General features: G+C 49.3%; 1 long non-coding RNA gene across 3 annotated transcripts in view; it reads right to left on the bottom strand.

Moving 5' to 3' along the window:
- LOC111549052 overlaps nt 1-11,404 on the bottom strand; it is an 18,396-nt gene extending 6,992 nt beyond the window's left edge. The window contains exons 1-4 of one of the 3 annotated variants that reach the window (XR_002733589.2): nt 11,345-11,404; nt 10,888-11,066; nt 3,121-3,262; nt 2,733-2,989 (exon numbers count right to left, since the gene is read on the bottom strand). This is a non-coding gene — a long non-coding RNA (uncharacterized LOC111549052). Of the gene's footprint in view, nt 1-2,608; nt 2,990-3,120; nt 3,263-10,887; nt 11,067-11,344 lie in introns of those variants that run through there. The other 2 variants (XR_002733591.1, XR_002733590.3) reach the window with 2 other exon arrangements.
- Nucleotides 11,405-12,698: the final 1,294 nt, after the last annotated feature.

Raw genomic sequence — 12,698 nt, 5'->3', positions numbered from 1 at the left:
TCATTCATTCATTCATTCATTCATTCATTCATTCATTCATTCATTCAGCTCCCGCGATATGCCATTCACTGTGCTCAATGCTGGGGATAGCCGCAATCAAGACAAACATGGTCCCAGCCTTCTGTAAGTCATGTGCTACAGGAAAAAAAGGGAACTTGGCCAGGCGCAGTGGCTCATGCCTGTAATCCCAGTGCTTTGGGAGGCTGAGGCAGACGGATCATGAGGCCAGGAGTTTGAGACCAGCCTGGCCAATGTGGCGAAACCCTGTCTCTACTAAAAATACAAAAAATTAGCCAAGCGTGATAGTGCATGCCTGTAATCCCAGCTACTTGGGAGGCTGAGGCAGGAGAATCGCTTGAACCCGGAGGTGGAGGTTGCAGTGAGCTGAGACCGCACCACTGCACTCCAGCCTGGGCAACAGAGCGAGACTCTGTCTCAAAAAAAAAAGAAAAGAAAAGAAAAAGAAAAAGGGAAAATTAGCAAGTTAAGAATCAAATAATTATATAATTATGGATTATTGTGAATACTATGAAGTAAGTGCATTGCGGCAATGATTTTTAGAATATCAGCTACCCAGGAGGCTGAGGCAGGAGGAACGCTTGAGAGTAGGAGTTCGAGGCTGCAGTGCACTATGATTGCACCTGAGAATATTTACTGCACTCCAGCCTGGGCAACATAGTGAGAACCTGTCTCTCTTTAAAAAAAAAAAAAAGAGAGAGAGAGAGAAAGAGAGAAATGTATCAGGGATTAACCTCTCTTTAGATTATTGGAAATATAGTGGCTTAAAACAACAATACCATTTTATTGTCTCCCACAGTTCTACGAGCTCAGTTGGGTAGATCTTCTGTTCTGCATGATGTTAGCTGGACCTGCAGTCATTCAGGGGCTCAACTGGGCTGGAGCAGCCAAGTTGGCTCATGCACATGGCTGGAGTCCATGCTGACTGTTGGCTGGGGGTTCAACTGGGCTGTTGAGCTGAACACCCCATTTCTCCTGCTGTGTCTCTCTATGTGATATGTGCCTCCCACAGCATACCAGCTAGGTTCCAGGTGGCAGGAAGGAGAAGCTGCCAGTCATCTGAAGGCTTCACCTCGGAAACGTCAGTAAATTACCTCTGCCACATTCCACTGGCCAAAGGCAGGCCCAGGGTCCAGCCCAGTTCCAAGAGGAGGAGAAATAGAGTCTATTTCTCAATGGGATCAGCAGCATACACAGGAGAGGCCAGGAAGCACTGGGAGCTGTCTTTGCAGACCAGCTACCACAACCCCTTTAGACAGAGCAGTCAGGGGAGGCCTCCGTAAGATGCTAACTTTCAGCAGAAATTTGAAGGACAGGAAGGATGAGCCAGACAGAAGCAGGGGATGGGAGAGAGCAGAGGGTTCCAGGCAGAGGGAACAGCACACGCAAAGCCTCTTTTTCTTTTTCGTCTTTTTTTTTTTTTTTTTTTTTTGAGACAGAGTTTTTGCTCTTGTTGCCCAGGCTGTAGTGAAATAACATAATCTCAGTTCACCACAACCTCCGCCTCCCAGGTTCAAGTGATTCTTCTGCCTCAGCCTCCCCAAGTAGCTGGTATTACAGGCACGTGCCACGACTCCCAGCTAATTTTGTATTTTTAGTAAAGACCGGGTGGCTCCATGTTGGTCAGGCTGGTCTTGAACTCCTGACCTCAGGTGGTCCGCCCGCCTCAGCCTCCCAAAGTGCTGGGATTCCAGGTGTGAGCCACCACGCCCAGCCACAAAGCCTCTTTTTCTGAGGTAGGAAAAGCACCTGGCTTGTGAGAACATCTCAAAGATGACTCAAGTAGTTATCCTGGGTGAGCAAGGGGACACGTTACACAGGATAAGGTGGAAGAGGTGGGCAGGGGTCAGTCCTCTAATCCTGGCGTCCCCAGTGCCTGGGCCATGGACCAGGGCCACACAGCAGGAGGTGAGCAGCAGGTGATGGAGCACTACCGCCTGAGCTCCACCTCCTGTCACATCAGCGGCAGCATTAGATTCTCACAAGAGCGTAAGCCCTACTGTGAACTGTGCATGAAAGAGATCTAGGCTGCATTTTCCTTATGAGACTCTAACTAATGCCTGATGATCTGAGGAGAAACAGTTTCCCACCCAGTACGTGGAAAAATTGTCTTCCATGAAACTGGTCCCTGGTGCCAAAAAGGTTGGGGACTGCTGCGCTAATCCAAAGGGGAGGCCTTCGGGTTATATTCTAAGTGCAAGGAGAGCCACCGATCCAGACACAACAGGGAAAATCATCACTGGGCTTTCCATGCAGACTTCACCCAGCCAGAGCCAGGGCTCAGGGCTAAACACTGTGGCAATAGACTGATATAAGAAAGGCATTTTTCTTTCCTGAAGTTCGTGATTTTATTTGAATTATTTACTTGTAGGCTAGGCACAGTGGCTCACACCTGTAATCCCAGTACTTGGGAGGCCAAGGCGGACAGATCACCTGAGGTCAGGAGTTCGAGACCAGCCTGGCCAACATGGTGAAACCCCATCTCTACTAAAAATACAAAAATTAGCCAGGCATGGCCGCCTGTAATCCCAGCTACTTGGGAATCTGAGGCGGGAGAATCGCTTAAACTCAGGAGGCGGAGGTTACAGTGAGATGGCAACATTGCACTCCAGCCTAGGTGACAGAGCGAGATCCTGTCTCAAAAGTAAATAAATGAATTAAATTAAATATAAAATGAATTATTTACTTATAATTTGTAACCCACCCTTTTCCATTCAATTCAATCTCTATTTAAATATTCAGCTTATTCTATGAGTAGAAGAGCTTACAGTAAAAGACACGTGAATAAAAGGCTGTCAAAGGTAGAAGACCAAAACCATGGAAAGGGGAAGGAAACAGTTTGACAAAAAGCACAAGCTTCTTGGCAAGCAAGGCCAAAAGGGAAACGTCATACATTCTGTAGCTTTCATTGTCAAAGTCAACACTTCAATTGCCGTGGAGAAGAAAATCTTTTTTCTTGATCTCATGGTCTCTGGGGAACAGAGAAAACACACATAAAACAGTAATTAGCAGTTCAGGGCTACAACTGGAGAAGGCCAAAAGGGTGCCTTAAGCAGAAGCTGGGATGGAAGTCTTACAATCTTTGCATCTCAGAACACTCACCCCTTGAGAAAAGGCAGGAAAGGGCACGCAGGAGAGCAGGGACAGTGGAGTTGGAAAGGTCTGCATTGGAAGCCCTGCTCCACCCTTCGCCAGCTGCATGACGTGCTCAAGAGATAGCTTCCCTGGGTCTTCATTTCCTCATCTGCAAAATGGTTCAATAATCCCCGCACAGGGTTAGCCCAGAGTAACACCGGAATGAAAGCTCCTGGCATAGTAGCTGGTACGTAATAGGAGCAGTCATAACCACAGCTGGAATCTATTAAGCTCTCCCTTTGTGCCACGCATTAATTTAAGCACCTCATGTGTTAATGCTAAAGGCAACATTGTGAGATAGGTCTTATTATCCTCATTTTACAAATGAGGACATGGAGGCTCAGAGATGTTAAGATATGTGCCCATGTTCACACAGCAGGAATATGGTGGAGCTGAGACAATAAGCCAGGCAGTCCATTGGCTGCAGAGCTCACCTCCTCACCGCCACACTAACCCACTTCTCCAATAGTGGTTTCCTTGCCTCCTTCTCTTTCCCTTCATCCCCCAATACACTGCTGAGTACTCACAGCTAAATGGAAGCAGTTCCCTCCACAGAGCCAAAATCGCCGTCCCACTAGCTCATCTCACTCTCACCTCCTCCCCACCCTTTGCCTCTCTCCTTGTCTGAGCTCTGTCCTCCGCAATTCATGAAAGCCAGAACTGACCTCTCCTCACAGGACAGCCCTTCAGAGTCCATTGCTTCTGCTGAAGGGATTGGCAAAGGATTAACAGAGGTGAGATGGAAAGCTGACCATGGAGAACAGGGAGGATTCTTCCCATGGGCTCCTTGAAGGCAGAGGTATGCCTCACTTATCACATGTGTGTGGCACATGGTGAAGCCCAGTAACCTCATGAGTTGAATGAAGGTGAACTGAATCGAATTGAACTGAAGCGGATTGCAAAGTTGAATGGATGGAAGGTGGGTGGGTGGGTGGATGGATGGATGGATGATTGAATGGATGGGTGGGTGGATGGATGGATGATGGATGAATGGATGGATGATTGAATGGATGGGTAGGTGGATGGATGGATGATTGGATGGGTGGACACGTGGATGGCTGAATGGACGGGAGTGACCATCGCTGGTAGGGAATTCTGGTAACTGAAGGTACAGAGGTAGGTGTGTTGGAAAACACTGAATACATTAGTGTGACTGGAGAAGAGGACTCATGCCAGTGAGATGCAGAAAAGAATAAATACCCACACTCTCCCTCCTACAGGGAGAGGTGGAGGCACTCGGGGGTGCTGTACAAGTTGTGTGCTCCATGGCTGCTGGGAAGGGAGGCGTTAACAGCAGGATGGTTCCTGGCCAGCTGCAACCAGGGTGACACTGACAGATTACAGCGTGTCCTCCGCACTAATAACACTGCGGCGTCCTCCTCCTGCCGTTCCCCAGCCAACTCCAACTCCAGTGGATCAATACCAAAAGGCATACACTGAAAATCCCCAGCCAACTCCCTCCAAGGCTTGGATGCTTCAAAGCACAGAACTGCAGAGTATAAGGATCTCAGTGACCAGCTTATTTCCTGGGCTGGGCACTCTCTGGGGCCAGGGATGGTGTCCTATTCACCTTGGCTTCCCCTGCCCCATGACAGGACCAGGCAAGGATAGCCCTCTCCCAAAGTTTGCTGAGTGAAGGAATCTACCTCCTGACCAATGAGAGTCCTCACAAATACATCTGTATGGCTCACAATCCCTCGCCTCTACTTGCATACCTCTAATGGCAAGAGGCTCTCAACCTCCCCCAAGCAGCCAGAGCCTTCCTTTATTGATGATTAAAATCATCTTCTCTACTCTTTTTTTTTTTTTTTTTTTTGAGATGGAGTCTTACTCTGTTGCCCAGGCTGGAGTACAATGGCACAATCTCAGCTCACTGCAACCTCTGCCTCCCAGGGTCAAGCGATTCTTCTGCCTCCGCCTTCTGAGTAGCTGGGACTACAGGTGAGTGCCACCATGCCCAGCTAATTTTTGTATTTTTCACCATATTGGCCAGGCTGGTCTCGAACTCCTGACCTCGTGGTCCGCCCACCTCAGCTTCCCAAAGTGCTGGGATTACAGGCGTGAGCCACTGCACCCGGCCCGTCTTCCCTATTCTGAATTAACCCCTCCTCTTTTATTTCTCCATGGTCTTCTATTTTCCAATTTCTTCCTTTTCCCTGGACACCTCTTTCCTCCTCTCCCAAACGATTCAATATCCCAGTCCTCATTTCCTGGGGTACTGAAGTCAAATGATGAAGGGGAGGAAGAAGGGAATTAGCATTTATTGAGTACCTTGCCTAGTTGAGATATGTCAGAAGTGTCCACGTGCCAGATGCAGTGGCTCACGCCTGTAATCCCAGCACTTTGAGAGGCTGAGTTGGGAGGATCGTTTGAACCCAGGAGTTCAAGGTTGCAATGAGCTATGATCATGCCATTGCACTTCAGCCTGGGCAACAGAGTAAGACCCTGTCTCTAAAAAAAAAAAAAAAAAGAGGGAGTGGCCTCGTATCATTCCTATCTCACAGATGAGGACTGAGGCTCGGAGAGGTTAAGGAACCCAGAATCACACAGCCATACAGGGGCAGAGCTGGGGCTGTGCCATTCCAGCTCCCAGGCACACAGGATGAGTGCTTCCCACATCTTCTTGGCCTCAGATGAATCTAGAAAGGACGCAACTGGTCCCCTAATGCCCCAAGGGACTTGCTCAAGGTCACAAGAGCAAAGGGATTGCCCAGATCGGGGCGCTTCCCCCACAGCTTGTCGCTTCTCGCTCTGTCCCCGACCCAAATAGCATTTCTCAGGGAAGAAAACTCGGGCTCCTTGGAAAAACAGCTGATTCTGGGAGTGGGGCAGGGAAAGAACAAGAGGAGATGGGGGCATCTTGTTCTTCCAGGAAGCGAACAGACTACGGGAACTGGGGCACAGACTTAGGATCCTCAACGAGCCGTTTGTGCATCAAAAAGAATGGGAGGACACCAACTCATCATATATCAACTGGCTTCTAAAAGGGGAAGTAAGAACCAAGCAAAATAACGTGTATTACATTGCATTACATATAACATGTAAAGTACACATATGCAAGCATGTACAGGTGCCTATCCTGCCTGGGAGAGCTCTGCACATTGTGGACACTTGCTCAGATGCCACCCTGAAAACCTCTGGGGAGGAATTCCAAGCCCCCGGCCCATCCCAGCCCGGCATCTCCAAAGCCTTTCCCTGCCTCTCGTTCCATAGTGAAGACCAACAGGGACAAGGGGCTTCCGTGTGGTGCTGACCTGCACGGATGCCTGGAGAGGGACTGGCTTGTCCAGAATCCCCACCAGGCACTGGGGCCAGACCTCCCGGGCTCCTGAGCTCATGGCCTCCTTCCGGGCCCAGTCCACCTAGCTTCCCGGCTCGTGTGCATGGCACGGTGGGCGGGAACTGCTCCAGAGTCAGCATGAGCCTTAGAGAGGTACTGTCCTAAGCCAAGCCCGCAGGCTACCTGTCTTCTTCTTACTGCGCTTTCTGCCCTGCCAAATACCTGCCAGCTATGACAGCCCCACAGCAGCCGCTCTGCCCTGCCTCGTCCCTGCTTGGTCTCTCACCAGGCCCCGGCGGTCCCCATTTCCTGTCCCCATCAGATCACCTCATCCCCAGTCCAGGCCCACACCGTCACACTTGTGCACACAGACCCCTTGATGTCTACATCCCTGCCCCTGCCATCCTCATCCCACCCTCCAAGCCTGCCCACCCTTTGCCCAAACCATCATTTAATGGCGACACTTGTCAAGCTCTCAAAAAAAGTCAAGATCTAAACCCACACTGGCTCTTCCCAAAGCCCACGTCTGTAGTTAACAGGCACTTGCCTTGCCTTTTGTGCTTGGGTCTATATAAAACACCTCTTACAAAACAAATAGGTAAAGTCTCTAGAAAATAAAAAACACAAGAGATTGTAAGAGTGGTCGCCTCTGGGGAGGGAGGGAGGCCAAGATGGGTGGCTCACAAGGTCAGGAGTTCAAGACTAACCTGACCAACATGGTGAAACTCTGTCTCTATTAAAAAATATTTTAAAATTAGCCACACATGGTGGCATGTGCTCGTAATCCCAGCTACTCAGGAGGCTGAGACAGAAGAATCACTTGAACCTGGGAGGCAGAGGTTGCAGTGAGCCAAGATCATGCCACTGCACTCCAATCTGGGCAACAGAGTGAGAATCCATCTCAAAAAAAAAAAAAAAAAAAAAAGGCAAGTCCCAACTCCACTAGTACCAGTTTTATGACCTTGGGAAAAACTTACGTCAGCATCCCTAGTCTCAGTTTACTCGTCTATAAAATGGGATGATCACAGTACCTGCCTTGTAAGACAGACAATAAACCCAGCCCCAAGAAGTGCTTAGCACCACGAAATAGTCAGGGCTTAGTAAACATGAGTGATGGGCCTCTCTTTGCCCACCTTCTCCGTGGAACTGTGAGCTCCTAGCACAGCTCCCACCATGGTGATTCCCTGACAAACACAAGATGCAATTCATAGTCCTCAGGATACAGCTTTCAAGGCCCTCCCTGCTGGTCCCACTGTCTTTCCTACTACATCTGTTACCCATCCTCAAACGCATGACTGACAGACGCCCTTTGACAGCTCCTGCCCATACACACCCCACTGTCCCTGACGCTTTCCTTCCCCTAGTCCTCATGCGCCTTTCTTTGTCTGGTAATCTACAAACTCATTTCATCCTTCAAATGCTGCAAAAGGTCTCCTCCTCTTGTAGCCCTCACCCTGTGCCTGCTAGACTTGGTTACCCCGTGGCACTCAGTACAGACCTCTGGGCAATTCAAACCAAACCGCATTGCTAGCTCTTTGCCCTCCATCTCCCCCACTGCTCTGGAAGCTCACAGGGGACAGAGGCTGTGTTTGCATATCTGTATTCCTAATGCTTAGCGTGTAACAGGAACTCAGAAAACGTTTGTTGAATGAATGAATCATTCCTGACCACTCAGCTACTTGGCGCCTTCAGGGGCTGAATTATGGTGAGCCACTCATGGCCTGCAAATGCTACACAGTGGAGGTAGTGACCTCCTCTCTTTGCAATCTCCAGCCCAGAAGCCACTTCTCTCAGCCTGCACACCCTCAGAGAGCCTTCCAGGAGCTGTTCGGCATTGCAGCCTGCAGGGCATCCCCCTGCCTCTCCTCTGTCTGCCACAGAGGTCTGCGGAAGCCCTCAATCAGAAGCCGTGCTAGGAAGGGGGACAGAAAGACAAACAAGATATAATCCCTGCCCTCACGGATGAGTAACAGCCTGGAGGAGAAAGATGCCTAGGTCTACCTCATTCTACCCACCACCTATAATTCATCAAATGTCTATCACGTGCCTCTCTCCTCCGTGCCTTTACATAAGTTCTATCACCCTCTGTGCCTCAGTTTCCTCCTCAAGTGGGACGGAAAGACCCACCTAATCTAACGCATCAGGACTGCTTGCAGATAGAACCAGATAATCCACGTAAATTGCTCGATAAACTATGAAGACCTGTACCGATGTTATTACGGCTATTATTAATATAGCTTAACATAACAGTGTTGAGTAACTGAAGCCCTCCCCGCAGCAGGCACAGTGACTTGCACATAGTAGGTGTTTAAATGATCGTGATGCATTGAAATGCCTTCCGGGAACCGGGCCTGATTTTTCATGAGTTGTGGAACAGCACCATCCTGTGGCCACAGTGCAGAGCACACAGACCTTCTGGCAGAGTGCTTTGACCGACCCAGTGGGGGTTGCTGAGATCCCTTTAGGACAATGCAATGAAAAGTCCGTTTGACACCACGGGGCAAGGAGAAGTTTCTTCGTCCCTAGAGGTGGTACAGGCTCAGAGTACAAACAGAGGCAACAAGGGTTTGAAACAGCATTCTGGATTATTTCTCTATCAAGGAGTTTTTGGGAGATATGAAGCACCCTGGGTGAACAATCCAACCACGTGGTTGAAGCCTGGTCTGGTCTGGTCTGGTCTGGCCCTGTGGAAGGTGCTGTTCATTCTTCATCTCAGAAGACTCGAGGCCAGGTGTGGTGGCTCACACCTGTAATCCTAGTACTTTGAGAGGCTAAGGCGGGCGGATCACTTGAGGTGAGGAGTTCAAGACCAGCCTGGCCAACATAGTGAAACCCCCATCTCTACTAAAAACACGAAAATTAGCAGGAAATCGCTTGAACCTGGGAGGCAGAGGTTGCAGTGAGCCAACATGGTGCCACTACACTATAGCCTGGGCAATAGAGCCGGACTCCGTCTCAAAATAAAACAAAAGAACAAGACTTGAACTTGGCTCTGCCACTCTGCCATGCTCAAGCTATGTGACCTTGAGTAGACTGTTGCCTTCTCTGAGCACCAGTTGTCTCATCTATGCAATGAGATCATGATCCCTGCACTGGCCACCTCAAAGAGTCATTGCATAGATCAAATGGCATAAGAGAAGCATAAGTTTAGAAATGGTCAAGTGTTATACAAACACGATGGGTGGTAATCATTCTAATTTCCAATCACAGTAATAACGGGCATTGACTGAGCTCTGCACTGTGCTAAACGCTTTCACACATAATCTCACTTAATTCCCACTAAACCTTACCAAATAAGTACTCTAAGAGGCCCATTTTGTAGATGAGGACATTGGAGTTTAGAGGAATTTGAAATCTTGTCCAAAGTCACACTCAGCTAATAAGGAGAAAAGTCAGGATTTGAACTCAGGACAGTGGGACCTCCCCAAAGTAAAGGAGTCTCAATAGTTCCAGCCACAGACATGGGATTTAAGGGGAGCCCCTGATAGGCAGGTAGGTGCCTTGAAGAAAACAAAAGAATTATTGACATTTCTCCTCTTTTGCCCAGGAAATTCTGCTTCCTTCCCATCTCTACCCCAGTACCTGCTGTGACCTTGGAGCCTCCCAGGAGAGGGGAACCCTTGGGCTCTGCATCCAGGGCCCTGCTCACACCCAAAGTCAGAGAATCCCAAAGCTCTCCCTTCTAGGGTCCAAGCCTGACCAAAGGCCATGCGTGCTCCTTTAAGGGACTGGCAAGGGCAAAGTGGGGGATGGTTCCCCTTCAAGGTCACTGTTAAACAGATGATGCCAAAATTTGTTGGGAGAAGTGGCTATTTGTCAACAATCACAATGACCCTCACGTAGCTAGAGTCCTCTTGAGCTGATGAGATGTCTGAGATTGCCCCCTGTCCACTTTCTCAATGTTTGGCCCTCAGAACACTCCTTTGAGGTCAGAATCCTTAGCACTACCTTACAGATGAGGAAACTGAGGTTCAAGGAAAGGAAGTGACTTAACTGAGGTCATACTGCAAGTAAGTGGCAGAGGCAGGACTCAAGTCTAAGATTCCAGAGTACGTATCCTCCTAACTCCCGAGGAGTCCAGAGCCAGGGGAGGTAGAGTGGCCCGGAACTGTTTCTGGTTGACAGCCCTGGTTCTAGGGAAAGTAGTCCAGAAATGCTGCTGGTTGGTAATCCTAGTTCTAGCCCCACTTCTGCCATCAGCAGGCTGTGTGACCCCACACAAGTCACTGGGCCTCAGTCGCTTTTTGCCAGAGATTCCTCGTGAGCTCTGACTTTGCGTCCTTTATTCATGTCCTTGAGCCACAAAGATGAGGGTGTTCAGCAGCATCTGCAGGTTTTATAGACAAGCAGCTGTGACTTCGCCTCCCTCGGGAAGCTTTTCCTGACTGCCCAAGGCTGAGTTATTATTGCTCATCATGCTCTCCCAGCACCCAAAGCGTTGCATTGCAACTTACCAGCAAACTCCCACAGGCCCAGGTGGCAAACGTGCATGACTATGAAGAAGGTCGAATCTGGTGCAATAGGGAGTAGTGGGGACTGAGGCAAAGTAGAGAGCCCCTGGCCAAGGGAGCAGCTCCTATTCAGCTCCAGCTTCTTCTCGTATCACAGGAAGGCCAGCCTGGTGTTGCCAGATCTTAAGAGAAGCCAGAAAACTGGATTTTTAGGTGAAATCTGCTTTTTAAACATAAGACTCAAAATATATTTAAGGACTTTATAGGTATTGCAGCCCCTGGATTAGCCACATCTACTTGCCCCATTAGACTCTGAGTTATTTGGCCGGGCACAGTGGCTCATGCCTCTAATCCCAGCACTTTGGGAGGTCGAGGCGTGTGGATCACTTGAGCTCAGGAATTCGAAACCAGCCTGGCCAACATGTTGAAACCCCGTCTCTACTAAAAATACAAAAATTACCCAGGTATGGCGGCAGGCACCTGTAATCCCAGCTACTTGGGAGGCTGAGGCAGGAGAATCGCTTGAATGCAGAGGCGGAGGTTGCAGTGAGCCGAGATCGTGCCATTGCACTCCAGCCTGGGCGACAGAATGAAACTCCATCTTAAGAAAAAAAAAATAGACTCTAGGTTACTTGATACCATGGCAAGGTCTCGCCCTGAATGCTGAGTGGCCAACCCAGGGCCTGGAACCTCACAAGTGACCAGTGATTGCTTTTTAAATGTTGCAAGATCTTGCCCCAGCCAAAGCCCCCTACCTCCAAGTTTCTGGTAACCAGATGAACCCCACTGGCATGTATCAAGGGCTTATTTGCATGCCAGGCACTGCCTTAAGCATGTCACATACATAATCTGACCTAATTCTATTATCCCTCCCTTCCAAAGTGGTACATACTATGATTCCATCTATTTTACAGATGAAGAAGCTATGGCTCAAACGGTCACACAACTTGCCCAAGGTCACACAACAGTGGTAAAAATTTAAATCACTGGAATTCAAATTCAGGCAGTCTGACTCCCCAGATGTCTGCTTGCATTACAGTGATGTCAGACTGCTCCAGGAGACCACCTTAAATATCACTTTGCGGTCACTCGGCCCCAACCACGAGTCTCTCCAGGCACCCGCCAGGGCAGTGGGAACCAAGGCATGTGGTATGAAGACATGAGACACCTGACGTGGTGGCTCACGCCTGTAATCTCCGCACTTTGGGAGGCTGAGGCGGGTGGATCACCTGAGGTCGGGAGTTCGTGACCAGCCTGGTCAACATGGTGAAACCCTGTCTGTACTAAAAAATACAAAAATCAGCTGGGCCTGGTGGCAGGCACCTGTAATCCCAGCTACTCGGGAGGCTGAGGCAGGGAGAATTGCTTGAACCCAGGAGATGGAGGTTGCAGTGAGCTGAAATCGCACCACTGCACTCCAGCCTGGGCAATAGAGTGAGACTGTCTCAAAAAAAAAAAAAAAAAAAAAAAAAAAACAGAACTGAGAACAACACTGTGCTGCAGAAAGCAGGGGCCTGAGGTTCAGAGAGGGGCACCTACTAGCCCACAGCTGTGCGGCCAGATTGAGCCAAAATCAGTGTTTATCTTTGGCCCTAAGACACCAAGTCCCAGCTTCCAACAGAAGAAAACATATGGGGCAGAGAGAAGGCGCCAAGGAGAGGCCTGGTTATTGCTCATCCCATTGAAACAGTCAAACACTCTCTAAACTAGCTAAATGGTTCCGAAGGAAATGGGAATCTATTTTGTCTCCTGTCGCCAGGCCTGCAAATCCTGATATATCTCAGGCCACGGTAGTGAAGCGGATGGCTCAGCAC

The sequence above is a fragment of the Piliocolobus tephrosceles genome, chromosome 19 (genome assembly GCF_002776525.5).
Source record: "Piliocolobus tephrosceles isolate RC106 chromosome 19, ASM277652v3, whole genome shotgun sequence".
Lineage (NCBI taxonomy): Eukaryota > Metazoa > Chordata > Mammalia > Primates > Cercopithecidae > Piliocolobus > Piliocolobus tephrosceles.
Note: the sequence above shows the minus strand (reverse complement) of the source record. Positions and strands in the feature narration are given on the sequence as shown.